General features: G+C 40.7%; 1 long non-coding RNA gene across 1 annotated transcript; it reads right to left on the bottom strand.

Annotated features, from left to right (window-relative positions):
• Nucleotides 1-437: 437 nt before the first annotated feature.
• LOC120056630 lies at nt 438-1460 on the bottom strand. The gene is made up of 3 exons (XR_005477817.1): nt 1375-1460; nt 955-982; nt 438-629 (listed from the first exon to the last, which is right to left on the bottom strand). It is a non-coding gene; the product is annotated as an uncharacterized LOC120056630 (long non-coding RNA).
• Between the last annotated feature and the right edge of the window lie 13783 nt (nt 1461-15243).

The following is a 15243-nucleotide window of genomic DNA, read 5'->3' as shown; positions in this document are numbered from 1 at the left end:
AGTGTGCACATTTGCTCGATAATGCAATTTATTTTAGGACAAAATGATCAGTAGCCTAGAGTTAAAAATGCGATGGAAATCCATTTACTTGTATTTTTTATTCGGTACATGGAAATTTAAATTTTATGCGCACGGCTTTTTATTCGCAACAAATCAATTTGATGGAAATACATCTCTGATGTGTAAATGCGCATGTTTTTAATGCAGATTTTTTAGTATTTGCTTGGAAATCTGTCGCCAATTAGATGGAAACCTAGCTATAGAGAACAAATGGTGGGGTTGTGCTGTTATTCAAAAACATTTCCCAATGTTGACAGGTCTGCTATTTGTATGTTGAAATGCATCTGTGTAGGCTACATTTTGTTGTTGGTGACCCTGCATGCAGAAAACACTATCTTTAAACTATAACAAAGGTTTTGAACTTGGTCTTACAGCAGATGGCAGAGACTCGTGTGGGACATTGTTGAGGTTTTGCTTCATGGTCCTTAAAGGCATTGGCCTTCTTGCTGGTAAGTGAGGCTAAAGAGTGTCCCCATCAATTCCAACACCTTTTGGAGGGAGGTTCTTAGCTAAGCCTTGCACAGAAAGATTTTTGGAATTTGGATTTTGGAGCCCTCTTCCAGTTCAATCTATAGAAAACACATAAGCTTATCATACATCATTAGTTTAGGCATGTGGTCACTTTTCCAATAATGAGGAGATATGTAGCCTTGTTAATGTTATTAAACATGCGTTTACATTATTCACAATGCACCTATTCACAGTTGGCTAGTTAATACAAAATAATGGAAATGGGGGGGAAAGGATAAGGAATAGGTAAATCTGTTCAGATGTACTAAAATCAACTGTGTCTCATGCATTGTGAATGTAAGAATTATATCTGCCATTCACAATACTGTATGCACAACAGGGATGGGGAAATTAAATTGAGTAAGATAGATGACTGATGCTTACCCTTATTCATTGAGGAGCGGTGGAAGTTCTACAAAACATAATTGTTAGTTTTAGTATTAATAATAGTAATTTTCAACAATTAAAAATAGCTACTAAAAACTATTTGTAAATATGTATTAATTATCATCTTATCTCACAAATACACATTTTCATCATGTCATTCTCAACATATCCCTAACAACAGCAAGTTACAACGTTTCCCTTTATTTACACTCTGTGTGAACGTTCGTTGGAGTCCTCAGATGACATGACTATGGTAGGCTAGCTTGGCTGGAGCTAACGTTGGACGATGTTAACTTCTATGCTAACCGAGTTTTATAAATTAATTAAACTATGGAAACATCATAAAAACATGACAATATTATCATTAAACTCCGCTTAACTTGGTATTTCACATCATATGCTTTATAACTCGCTCACCGCGAAGATAAGGTTTAAAATAATTTGTTTATCTGGTGCTTCTCTCTTCAGTTTTCAGTTGGCTCTCTCATTCAACTTCACTAGGCAGGCAAGCTAGTGTGAGAGCCACTGAGTGAGAGCACGTGAAGTAACCACGTGAAGTAACCACTTCCCACTCTGCGGGAAGAAACAAGCACACCCCTTGACTATACATGAATACAAATAGCAGATTAGGTTACCATATATCTCACATTCTCTAACATTTCTGATTGGCAACACAGGAAACCCAAACATGAGCACTTAAAAAAAAAATATATATTAACACAGAAAGTATTACCCCTTTTTCGCAGCAACTATTTCCTTTTTTATTTGATGTTACAGACAAACTAGGACCAACAATAGTAGCCTAACGCCTCTGACTTTGTGTAGCACAATATTGGATCACTCCAATATGGTATCCTTCTGCTCGGCAGGATACATTTAGTCCTGTGTACCGGGTAGTGCTGCGGCTGTCCCCCTTAAATAGCTGCCGCCCTAGTACTCTCACCGTTTCCTATTTTCAGCTCATTTCAGAAGATTAGCTGGGTGGGATGTTTTTCAGCAGCTAGGACTGTGAGACTAGTCAGAATTGAGGGAAAGATGAACGGAGCAAAGTACAGAGAGATCCTCGATGAAAACCTGCTCCAGAGCGCTCAGGACCTCAGATTGGGATGAGAAGGTTGGCAGTACTATAGAACACATTGTATTGCTAAAATGATATCTGCAGTGGCCGTACGGCATTTACTGTGATACAGCCTCTGCAGAAGTCAGGGCATGTACATGTAACGGATGTGAAATGGCTAGCTAGTTAGCGGGTACGCGCTAGTAGCGTTTCAATCAGTTACGTCACTTGCTCTGAAACCTAGAAGTAGGGTTGCACCTTGCTCTGCAAGGGCCGCAGCCTTTTGGAGCGATGGGTAACGATGCTTCGTGGGCGACCGTTGTTGATGTGTGCAGAGGGTCCCTGGTTCGCGCCCGGGTCGGGGCGAGGGGACGTACTAAAGTTATACTGTAACATTGGTGCCGTGACCCGGATCACTGGTTGCTGCGGAAAAGGAGGAGGTTGAAAGGGGGGTGAGTGTAACGGATGTGAAATGGCTAGCTAGTTAGCGGGTACGCGCTAGTAGCGTTTCAATCAGTTACGTCACTTGCTCTGAAACTTAGAAGTAGGGTTGCACCTTGCTCTGCAAGGGCCGCGGCCTTTGTGGAGCGATGGGTAACGATGCTTCGTGGGCGACCATTGTTGATGTGTGCAGAGGGTCCCTGGTTCGCGCCCGGGTCGGGGCAAGGGGACGTACTAAAGTTATACTGTAACATACACTTGCGCTTCGTTGAGCAGAGCAGGACTTCCCGACCCCACCTACCGTCAACCAATCATGTCAATGCGGAGTTATGCGGAGCCCTCCACATTGTTACAAAATCTGTCCCGTGCATGGCTTTGCGGTATGGAGCTCCATTTGACCTCTGCATGCCTACTGCGGCTCAGCAATACTACGCTTCAACCATGTTTTTTCAGATCAAGCATAAATTGGCTTTAAATTGCCCCTCACTATAACTGCACTTCTCCACATGGCCAGACTTTTAGGGCCGTGTCAGACAGGGCTTAGATTAAGCCAGGAGTAGGCCTTAATGTGTACTAGTTAAACTAGGACATTTAAGTAGCTTTCATGAACGTGGTTTAAATTTGGCTTAGTCAGAGACTATGGAGTCCTGGAGTAAGGTAAGTAAGCCTAAATGAGAACACCTGGGTTAAGCCTGATTAGGTTAAGTATGAGCACATGCTGTTGGTCTAATGGTGCTCATAAAACCCCGGGAATGGAATAGAAAACACCATCACTGGTGTGAATCTTGAGACAAAACAATGGCAGAGGCAAAAATAATTTGTTAAAAAAAACTTGAGTATGAAAAAATGCAACAAAAACAAAATTTGTCAAACCATCCAGTTATTGAAAGTAAAAACCATTCTACTGCTACTGAGCAAAAGAAAAAGTGGTTGGGCTGCAATTTGGAGTGAATTAAATGAAAATGTAACCACGAGTATAACAACTTCAGGTGAGCCATCTCCATTATTTTCAGTATTTCACATCCATCATATTCATATTTTTGTGACATCACTTATATTGAATGATATCTGCTTTTATAGACTGAAAGAACCTTTAAACTGGCTTTAAAAAGAGAGAATGCAGATTTCAGAAGAGAGCGATTTACTACTGCTGGTGGAACACCAAAAAAAGACGAGACTGATGAATTGAGTGACTTGCTGTCTGGAATAATAGTGCACCAGCAACCTCTGGATGGTATACCAGATGATGACCATTTGGACAGTTCAGAAGAAGCACTGAGCACAAATGGTACTTATACGAAATAAAGTAAATTGGTCACTTCCTTTGGTAAATATATTCCACTGTCTGTCAATCTGTATTCTTCCATCGATCTAAGGACCATGTGAGTTTATTTGTGCTTCTGTTCTTTTTCCAGAGGAAAGGAATGTGAACAGGTTGGAAGAGCCAGTGCAGAGTGAGTGTACCCACCACATCTGCTATAGCATCCCTGAGATAAGATTCTGCCACCACCTTTCAGCAGAGAACAAAAAAGATGACCGTGCATGAAAAGTTAGCCAGAGAATTTCACGAGCATAAAATGAAATCTGAAGAACATGAAATGAAAATGTGAGTTCTACAGGTTGAACTGGATATGAAGTTGGAAGAGAGTGGTATAATGCAAACTAAATACAGTAATGAGACAATTGTGATTACCAGCCATGGTGAACAATATATGTAAAAAATGTTTTGTCATTTGGATATTCATGAGTGAGTATTTTAATCACCACAAACTACATTTTAAACCAGCCTTGGTTTAGTCACTCATTTCATTTTGCTGCAGACTATTTTAATTTTGTACAGAACATGCAAAAATAAGCCATAATGAATAATTCCATATTTAGATGCGTCTCATCTAGTTGAGGTGCTGCAATTTGAAAGCAACTCTGTGTGCCAGTCCTCGTTGGTCCTTGCCTGCCTCATCCATGGGCACATCTGCTTGATCCTGATCTTCCATTGGAGGACAGCAATGCTGCTTCAGGTAGCTGTGCAGCACAGCCGTAGCAATGATCACTTTGCAGCATCTCGTCTTGAAACCAAGTGTATTGTGTAAACTGGAATCGATTTTTCCATACTCCAAACATACGCTTGACCATCCCTCTTGTGCGCATATGAGCTCAGTTGTATCTTTGCGGCTCCGCTGTTGTGGGATTTATGTATGGAGTGAATAAAAAGTTACTCTGACCATATCCACTGTCACCAAGTAGTAGTCCACTATGTTGTCCTCTCTGAAACTAAGCCCACAATGAAGAGTTGAGGAAAAATCCTTGAATTGCGAGTTGCACCTTTTGTGAGGGGAAAAATTATGTATTCACCTTATTTGTTGGATATGGAACAATTATTTACTTAACAAACAAGATATTTCTCTCTTGCTAATGCTGAGTTTTATGGTGTCCACTCTAGCTTCCTGCAGCTAGTCTGAGTGTTGTGGACATGGGTTTTACTAGAGATAGCTGGAACTGACAATTGATTGACCTGGTGATTTAAAACCTACAGCTGGCATTCCAGTGACAGGATGTGGGGTGGTTGTAACTGGGATAGAGAGGAGTAGAACAAAGGCCTCTGGTTCTTAGACATCTGGGATATTAGGCCAGGGTCGGGAGTTAAGATAACGTCGGGCAAATAAAGACAGAATGTGCCCAAAGTGGCTCATGGTGCCCCCCAATCTATATGGGAAGGGTGGAGCAAGCCATGGTTAAAGCATTTTTAGGTTTGGTATATATGTAACGGATGTGAAATGGCTAGCTAGTTAGCGGTGGTGCGCGCTAATAGCCTTTCAATCGGTGACGTCACTTGCTCTGAGACCTTGAAGTAGTGATTCCCCTTGCTCTGCAAGGGCCGCGGCTTTTGTGGAGCGATGGGTAACGATGCTTCGTGGGTGACTGTTGTTGATGTGTGCAGAGGGTCCCTGGTTCGCGCCCGGGTCGAGGGGACGGACATAAAGTTAAACTGTTACATATAAATACACAGTATTCTCTGTATGATTCAAGCACTCGGTCCGACAGTCAAAACTGCTGGGCTGATAGCTTCATTATTACATTAATTAATCAATATTAAATAAAGACGATTGTTTGAAGAAGAAATGACCAAGTCTCTCTCAGTACTGAATTTTCACAACACCTTTACAACGGGCAACCATGTTTGAAAGCTCTAAATTAGGAGTGCATACTCCCGCAACATTGATGGAAAACCAGTTCTTACGGTTCCTGTACTCCTCAGCACCAGGAGTTGATAGACACTTGATGGGAACATGACATCCATCTACAGTTGAAGTTGAAAGTTTACATACACCTTAGACAAATACATTTAAACTCAGTTTTTCACAATTCCTGACATTTAATCCTAGTAAAAATTCCCTGTCTTAGGTCAGCTAGGATCACCACTTTAGTTTAAGAATGTGAAATGTCATAACAGTAGAGTGAATGATTTATTTCAGCTTTTATTTCTTTCATCACATTCCCAGTGGGTCAGAAGTTTACATACACAAGGTCCAGGCACATTAGCAGGACAGTAATATGGTGAATTTTGTCATGATGTATCAGCTAACAAAACCATGCTAATGCAGGGATTTCTAGTGGTGCACATATGAATTATAACAATAGACCCTTTTCTGTGTTTGCAATTATTGCTGCACTAGGGCAATATGCACAAGTTGGTGGCGGGGAGTTCTTATAGAACGGCAGCAAAAAAAGCCTCTATTTACATGTTGCTTATGAGTCTATTTCACACTACCTTTTGATTATAATTTGATTGTAATGCTCGTATGCATGTCCTGCTTGATATAATGGTTGTGTCATCATCACAAATCAACTGCATTACACTTTAAAAAAACACTTCAACCAGTAAAATGGCTCTTTGGCTAGCTTTTGCTAAAGCCTTTATATCAATTAGAGTTAGCATTCTAGCTAACAACTGTTGTTTCCAAAATAGTTATTTTGCAAAGAATACAACCAAATATAATCTTAGCGACTGTTCAAGCAAGAATCAAACATCATTGAGAACTCAAAAAAGTGATTTTGTTTAGAAAACATAAATCTAAGCTATGTTGAATGGGCGTAGATGGAGATGGCTTTCTTACTGCGGCCTAGAGTCGTGCGCATCTGTGTTTGACGTCAATGTGTCTAGAAAAAGGTATATAATAAGCCAGCGAGGAGGAAGTTGTATCATAGTGTATCGACCCTGGGTTTATATAGCGCGGATATCGATTCTGCCGCTTGAGCATACTTTTGGGGCACAGTCGATAGTGCGCTGGACTTCGGACTAGAAGGTCGAGGGTTCGAGGCCTGCTTCAATACAAAAGTTTCCGCGTTTGGCTTCCATGTATTAAAAGCGTTCAAAAATTAGATGGATGGCATTGTTGAATACTTTGTAAATGCATTGAAGGGCATTCTAGAGCGTGCATGATTTCTCTATAAAGCACAGTATATCAGCACGGTAAAATTCACTGGCTATAGTTCATTCTTACATATTCTATGTTTGAGCTGCTTTTGAAAGCAAAAGTCGAAATTAAAATATTTTTGGCATTGTTCATTTCCTTAATAGCACGCTCGGACTGATGGTTTTGGTTAGCTAAACTAGCAAATCTGTATGTTAAGTTACCAAGGTGTAACAGTATAACTTTAGTCCGTCCCCTCGCCCATACCCGGGCTCGAACCAGGGACCCTCTGCACACATCAACAACAGTCACCCACGAAGCGTCGTTACCCATCGCTCCACAAAGGCTGTGGCCTTTGCAGAGCAAGGGGAATCACTACTTCAAGGTCTCAGAGCAAGTAAAGTCACCGACTGAAAGGCTATTAGGGCGCACCACCGCTAACTAGCAAGCCATTTCACATCCGTTACAAAGGCAACCACTGTACCTATCTAGTAGTAAACTTGCTACCTACTTTAGTGGTTGTTGAACACATGTATACCTACAAATGAACCGATTTTTTTGCTGCAAATGTGTTAAATTATAGCCATTGTATAAAAGGGATAGTCACCTCGGGTCTATGTGTTCTCTGGAAAATAATGCAACTAACGTTATTGTATATGGAAGGTAAATTCCACTCTGCTAGGCGTCATCTGCTAGCCCCTTGTTGATTATCCCTTCCATATAGATTCTAGAGTTGCAACCCCACTTTTACATCGGAACATGGATTACATTTTTCTCTATAAGCCAAAATGTAATTTATAGGCCTACAGTGTATTGCATTGGCAGCTATGGAATGGGAGGAGTAGGAAGTGTTGGTCTTTACTTAGACCAGACGCGCTCTCTCTGTTTTATTATTTATTTAACTAGGCAAGTTAGTTAAGAACAAATTCTTATTTACAATGACGGCCTAAGAACAGTGGGTTAACTGCCTTGTTCAGGAGTAGAACGACAGATTTTTACCTTGTCAGCTCGGGATTCGATCTTGCCTTTCGGTTACTGGGCCAACGCGCTAACCACTAGGCTACCTACCTGCCGCACCTCGAACACAATATGTACATTCTACAGACACCACTGAGTATTCCCAACCCCACTTTTACATCGACACATAGAATTCTCTGTATGCCAATATGTATTTCATGTAGTGTATTGCATTGGGGCCATTTAACTTTGGATTAAAAAAAAATATCCACATTTAATACAAATGTCACTTAAATATGAATCATAGTTCATGTTTAGACAATTATGTTTCATGTTAATGTGTTTACGTGGGGACTTTTATTTTGAAATTCCGTTAAGAGAAGAAGCTACTGTTTTAATGTCGCTGACGAGACGCTGGTAGATTGATTAGTTATAAATATCGTTGGCCAGACTGTAGCCGCCAAATGATACGAAATACCTGAAAGCGGACATCTTGAAAGGTATGTTTTACAGCATTAACAATTTGTATTGCATGTGTAACAGTATAACTTTAGTACGTCCCCTCGCGCGAACCAGGGACCCTCTGCACACATCAACAACAGTCACCCACGAAGCATCGTTACCCATCGCTCCACAAAAGCCGCGGCCCTTGCAGAGCAAGGGGAAACCCTACTTCAAGTCTCAGAGCAAGTGACGTAACCGATTGAAACGCTATTAGCGCGTACCCGCTAACTAGCTAGCCATTTCACATCCGTTACACATGTAGCAGTTGAACTGTATGCATAAACATTCAACCCAGCCCAGGACCTCCACATCCGGTTTCTTCACCTGCGGGATCGTCTTAGACCAGACAACCGGATAGCTGATGAAACTGAGGAGTGTTTTGTCTGTAATAAAGCACTTTTGTGTGAAAAAATGAATTGTTTTTTTTCGTTATATGAACTGAAACTAGCCTTATGTACTGCAGCCTTTGTCCCAACGAGATGGATCTGACTGGTCTCATCTACTGCTCTTACAGGCAGTATCTCTTCAATGTAAGAACTGCATCTAATATCAACATTCAGACAGGGAGAAGACAATCCACTCCTAGTCTTACAAAAATATAATTTGAAAAGAAAACAGCAAATTGAGTGCTTGATTAAGTTCAATATTGGTTGTGGCTGGTCATAGCTCTGTTTGATTTTGACATTAAATATTGTATTTGTCACTGATCTGGTGATCAAATTTGTAATACAATATAGAGTATGATCCTAAATTCTAGTGACTAAATTAACTGCTTGCAAAAGTTAACAGTCATATTAGGTTTGTCTGTAGTGTCTTATCAGAAGTATAGACAGCAGTGTTCAGGTTATCTAATTAAAACCAAGATTGCTTGTCATTGGTTAATAAATAGAGTGGGTCCAATAATTGTTATTCTATTTTGATTGAATATAGGCCTACCATTACTTGCAGCGTTCTAAATAAGTTGATTGTCCAAATGATGTGATAAATGATATGTTGATGGACAGATCCTCTGCTCTTACAGAATGTCTGGTGCCAGACTGTTACTGTTCATACAGCGCTTATCTCTTAGGAAGCCCCTGGAGCCAGAGCGGGAGGTGTCCAGTTTCAAACGATGTCTGACTACCTTTGACCTGGTGGCTCTGAGAGTTGGCAGCACACTGGGGGCTGGCATGTATGTGCTTTCAGGAGAGGTGGCCAGGATTCCATTTTGGCCTCAGTTAACATTGAAATAGATGTGAAAATGGAGGGCGAACGGAAAAAAATAGATGTGAAAATGGAGGGCGAACTTTTGGATGTCACATCCAGGCCTGTGCTTATCATAAATCTTCTATTGGATCACGAATATGGAAATCCAATTTCAAAAATGGCATGGTGTTTTGGCCACCAGAGGGGGCTAAGTTCAGTCTTCCAGCCTATAGTAGGTGTATGGATGGACATGGTAAGTGTCTAGTGCGAAATCTAATCTAGTAGATGTATAGATGGATATACAGATGGCCTAGAGCCGAATATAATCTTTCATTGCTCTGATTTGGCGAGGAGTCATGGGGCATGTTGGGGGAGGGGGGAGGGTGCGTGTCCTATACAATTAGGCACTTCCAAAGTCCATAAGGCTAACTCTAATATATATGCTAATATTGGCTCAACACTCAAGTATGATGTCTGGAGTGCCACATTGAGCCACCCACTGAAGTTACAAGTGTCTAGGGGCAAGCCTTCTTATATACATGGTCAGATTGGCTTGAGACTCACATATGCATATCCCCTCATCAACATAGACACGCTAAAGCTATGACCCCCAGACAAATCCCCTTAATAGTTTGAAAGACTACAAATGGATGAATACCTTACTTAGATTACATTTGGAAGTCTTCCAAAACAGGGCATAAAAAACCCTCAGAAACACCTGGTTTCAACATGTGTCTATTTTCATATGAGCAGACAAGTGTCTGAAGAAAAAAAGGGGAAATTCCACCCTTTGAAATTTCTTGAAAACTCACTCAATGGGTGTTAGGGCTTATACACATCAAGACTTTTGTGTCAACTGAAAAACAGGGGAGAGTTGATGAGCAAATTGCAATGTTTTGTTAAATACTCTTCTCAAATCAAAGTTTATTTGTCACGTGCGCTGAATACAACAGGTTTAGACCTTACAGTGAAATGCTTACTTACAGGCTCTAACCAATAGTGCAAAAAATGTATTAGGTGAACAATAGGTAGGTAAAGAAATAAAACAACAGTAAAAAGACAGGCTATATACAGTAGCGAGGCTATAGAAGTAGCGAGGCTACATACAGACACCGGTTAGTCAGGTTGATTGAGATAGTATGTACATGTAGATATGGTTAAAGTGACTATGCATATATGATGAACAGAGAGTAGCAGTAGCGTAAAAGAAGGGTTGGCGGGTGGTGGGTGGCAGGACACAATGCAGATAGCCCGGTTAGCCAATGTGCAGGGGCGCTGGTTGGTCTTGCCAATTGAGGTAGTATGTACATGAATGTATAGTTAAAGTGACTATGCATATATGATAAACAGAGATTAGCAGCAGCGTAAAAAGAGGGGTTGGGGGGGCACGATGCAAATAGTCCAGATAGCCATTTGATTACTTGTTCAGGAGTCTTATGGCTTGGGGGTAAAAACTGTCGAGAGGCATTTTTGTCCTAGACTTGGCACTCCGGTACCGCTTGCCATGCGTTAGTAGAGAGAACAGTCTATGACTGGGGTGGTTGGGGTCTTTGACCATTTTTAGGGCCTTCCTCTGACACCGCCTGGTGTAGAGGTCCTGGATGGCAGGCAGCTTAGCCCCAGTGATGTACTGGGCCGTACGCACTACCCTCTGTAGTGCCTTGCGGTCGGTGGCCGAGCAGTTGCCGTACCAGGCAGTGATGCAACCAGTCAGGATGCTCTCGATGTTGCAGCTGTAGAACCTTTTGAGGATCTTAGGACCCATGCCAAATATTTTTAGTTTCCTGAGGGGGAATAGGCTTTGTCGTGCCCTCTTCACGACTGTCTTGGTGTGTTTGGACCATTCTAGTTTGTTGTTGATGTGGACACCAAGGAACTTGAAGCTCTCAATCTGCTCCACTACAGCCCCGTCGATGAGAATGGGGGCGTGCTCGGTCCTCCTTTTCCTGTAGTCCACAATAATCTCCATAGTCTTGGTTACGTTGAGGGATAGGTTGTTATTCTGGCACCACCTGGGGTGAAAGACATGTCGCTTTTGCCCTCTATCCCTCTTAGTAGTCAATCAACCCATTGCAAGTTGTTATTTTAATGACAGTCAAAATCTTGCCCCGACAACGTCAGAGACATCTGATCTTCACGTGTTGCTCTTTAGATGCACCCCAACGATAATCTGGCAACCCTAAAGGTTTGAGGGGGCTTCTTAGACTAAATAAGGATACATACCCCTACCTAGATTGAATTTGGAAGGATTCCCCCAAAAAGTGCTCAGAAACACCTGGTTTCAACATATGTTCCTATTTTCATCTGTGCAGACAAGTATGTGAAGAAAAAAGTGGGAAATTCCCTCCTTTGAAATATCCTGCCCACTCAGTGGGTGTTAGGCTTATTCAATAAGGATGTCTAGATCTCAATCATATTTGGATAAATTGCGATTGAGATTTGGATTTCATAGATCTTGATCACATTTGGATGAATTTCCTTTATAACGCTAACTCCAGATCAGATGTGTATGTCATATTTTGATGTCCTAAATCATATTTGGATGTCATATTTGGATGTCATAGATCATATTGGGACCGATTTCCTTATAACCCTAAAACCAGATCAGATGTGGATTCAGGGAATCGTGCCTTTTCCAATCTATTGCTTCCTAAGTTCCCAACACTCAAGTATGATGTTTGCTCTACCATGCTGGGCCACCTATTCAATTTGCAGTTTCTTGAAATTAAATGTATTTTAATGTGAAAAATGAAATAGTCTATTCATTCCTGTTCAGTAGATGCTCTTATCCTGAGCAACTTACAGTAAGTAGTGAGTTCATACTTTCTCATACTGGTCCCCCCCATGGGAATTGAACCCACAACCCTAGCATTGCAAACACCATGCTCTACCAACTGAGCCACATCATCACATCATCACAAACCACTTGATGTCTCAATGTACTCAGTTACTGTATTGGTCATTGTTTTTCTTTATGGTGATAGAAAGTCTGCAGGTACAAACCTAGATGACCAGCCTATGTACAATACAGTAATGTACATTTACAGTATACCACTGTCGGAAAGGGTTGAAATCTAACTCACCATCCATCTGAAACACCCCTCTACCTTTCCTGTCTCCCCAAGGGCAATTCCACGATAACAGAATGAGGCTAAGAGAAACTCAGATTTTTCACTTTAATATGTCAAACAAAAACCAATGATTTCAACGTTAAACAAACCATACAACTCTATGCACAAGGACTACTTTAACAGTTTCCACTGAACTCTTTACAAAAAGACATTTACTTGAAGAACAGTGCAGATGCAAAGTTTGGTAACAGAATGACGGTTTGTGCTGTCATTCTGTTACCAAACTTTGTATGTGCACTGTTCTTTAAGTAAGTGTGTTTTTGTACAATTTTCTGTAGATAGAGTTAACATTGCGATCATTGGCTTTTGTTTGGTAAACATTTTAAAGTGGAAAAAAAAAGTAAAATCAGCAACACTCACACACATGTAAATATTGCCACAAATGTGTACAGTTGGCCTTGCTGTTTAGATTTTTGTTGCCCTTAATGTCTTTTGTTTTTGCATTGTTGTTTTCTGTTGTTGTTTACCTTTGTTTTTCATGTTTTTTTTTTATTTTTGTTGGTTGTTGGCATATCGGGTGGGTGGTGGTTTTGGTTGGGTTGGACGGTGGGTCGGGGTGGCGATTGATGGGGGAATGTAATGTAAATGTTGAGCGGCTTCACTGCTGGCAGATTGTATATTTTATATATACAGTACAAGTCAAAAGTTTGGACACCTACTCATTTAAGGGAATGCATTCCAGGTGACCACCTCATGAAGCTAGTGTAATAATAGTGAAGACATCAAAACTATGAAATAGCACATATCGAATCATGTCATAACCAAAAAAGTGTTAAACAAATCGAAATATATTTTCAAAGTAGCCACCCTTTGCCTTGATGACAGCTTTGCACACTCTTCCCATTCTCTCAAGCAGCTTCATGAGGTAGTCACCCGAAATGCATTTCAATTAACAGGTGTGCCTTATTAAAAGTTAATTTGTGTAATTTCTTTCCTTCTTAATGTGTTTGAGCCAATCGGTTGTGTTGTGACATGGTAGGGGTGGTATACAGAAGATAGCCCTATTTGGTAAAAGACCAAGTCCATATTATGGCCAAAACAGCTCAAATAAGCAAAGAGAAACGACACTCCATCATTACTTTAAGACATGAAGGTCAGGCAATGAGGAAATTTTCAAGAACTTTGAACGTTTCTTAAAGTCCAGTCGCAAAAACCATCAAGCGGTATGATGAAACTTGCTCTCATGAGGACCGCCACAGGAAAGGAATACACAGAGTTACCTCTGCTGCAGAGGACACGTTCATTAGATTTTACCAGCCTCTAAAATTGCAGCCAGAGTTCAAGTAACAGACACATCTCAACATCAAATGTAAAGAGGAGACTACGTGAATCAGGCCTTCATGGTCGAATTGCTGCAAAGAAATCACTACTAAAGGACACCAATAATAAGAAGAGACATGCTTGGGTCAAAAAACACGAGCAATGGACATTAGACCGGTGGAAATATGTCCTTTGGTCTGATGAGTACAGATTTGACATTTTTGTTACCAACCGCTGTCTTTGTGAGACGCAGAGTAGGTGAACGGATAATCTCCGCTTGTGTAGTTCACACCGTGAAGCATGGAGGAGGAGGTGTGATGGTGTGGGGGTGCTTTGCTGCTGACACTTTCAGTGATTTATTTAGAATTCAAGGCACACTTAACCAGCATGGCTACCACAGTGTTCTGCAGCATTACACCATCCCATCTGGTTTGTGCTTAGTGGGATTATCATTTGTTTTTCAACAGGACAATGACCCAACACACCTCCAGGCTCTGTAAAGGCTATTTCAAATCCAAATCAAATTTTATTGGTCACATACACACAGTTAGCAGATGTTATTGCGAGTGTAGTGAAATGCTTATGCTTCTAGATCCGACAGTGCACCAGTATCTAACAGGTAATATCTAACAATTCCACAACAAAACCTAATATCTAACAAATTCCACAACAAAACCTAATACACACAATCTAGTAAAGGAATGGGATAAGAATATATAAATAAAAAATATATGGATGAGCAGTGACAGAGCGGCTAAGATGCAATAGATAGTGTAGGATACGATATACAGTGTATACACAACCGTTCAAAAGTTTGGGGTCACTTAGAAATGTCCTTGTTTTTGAAAGAAAAGCAATTTTTTTGTTCATTAAATAACATCAAATTGATCAGAAATACAGTGTAGACATGTAAATGACATGTAAATTACTATTGTAGCTGGAAACAGCAGATTTTCTATGGAATATCTATATAGGCATACAGAGGCCCATTATCAGCAACCATCACTCCTGTGTTCCAATGGCACGTTGTGTTAACTAATCCAAATTTATCATTTTAAAAGGCTAATTGATCATTAGAAAAACCTTTTGCAATTATGTTAGCACAGCTGAAAACTGTTGTCCTGATTAAAGAAGCAATAAAACTGGCCTTCTTTAGACTAGTTGAGTATCTGGAGCATCAGCATTTGTGGGTTTGATTATTACAGGAGGCCCTGGTGCACAACTGAGCAAGAGGACAAGTACATTAGAGTGTCTAGTTTGAGAAATAGATGCCTCACAAGTCCTCAACTGGCAGCTTCATTAAATAGTACCCTCAAAAACACCAGTCACTTTGCTTGTT

The sequence above is a fragment of the Salvelinus namaycush genome, chromosome 12 (genome assembly GCF_016432855.1).
Source record: "Salvelinus namaycush isolate Seneca chromosome 12, SaNama_1.0, whole genome shotgun sequence".
NCBI classification, from domain to species: Eukaryota; Metazoa; Chordata; class Actinopteri; order Salmoniformes; family Salmonidae; genus Salvelinus; species Salvelinus namaycush.
This window is presented reverse-complemented; position numbering and strand designations above follow the sequence as displayed.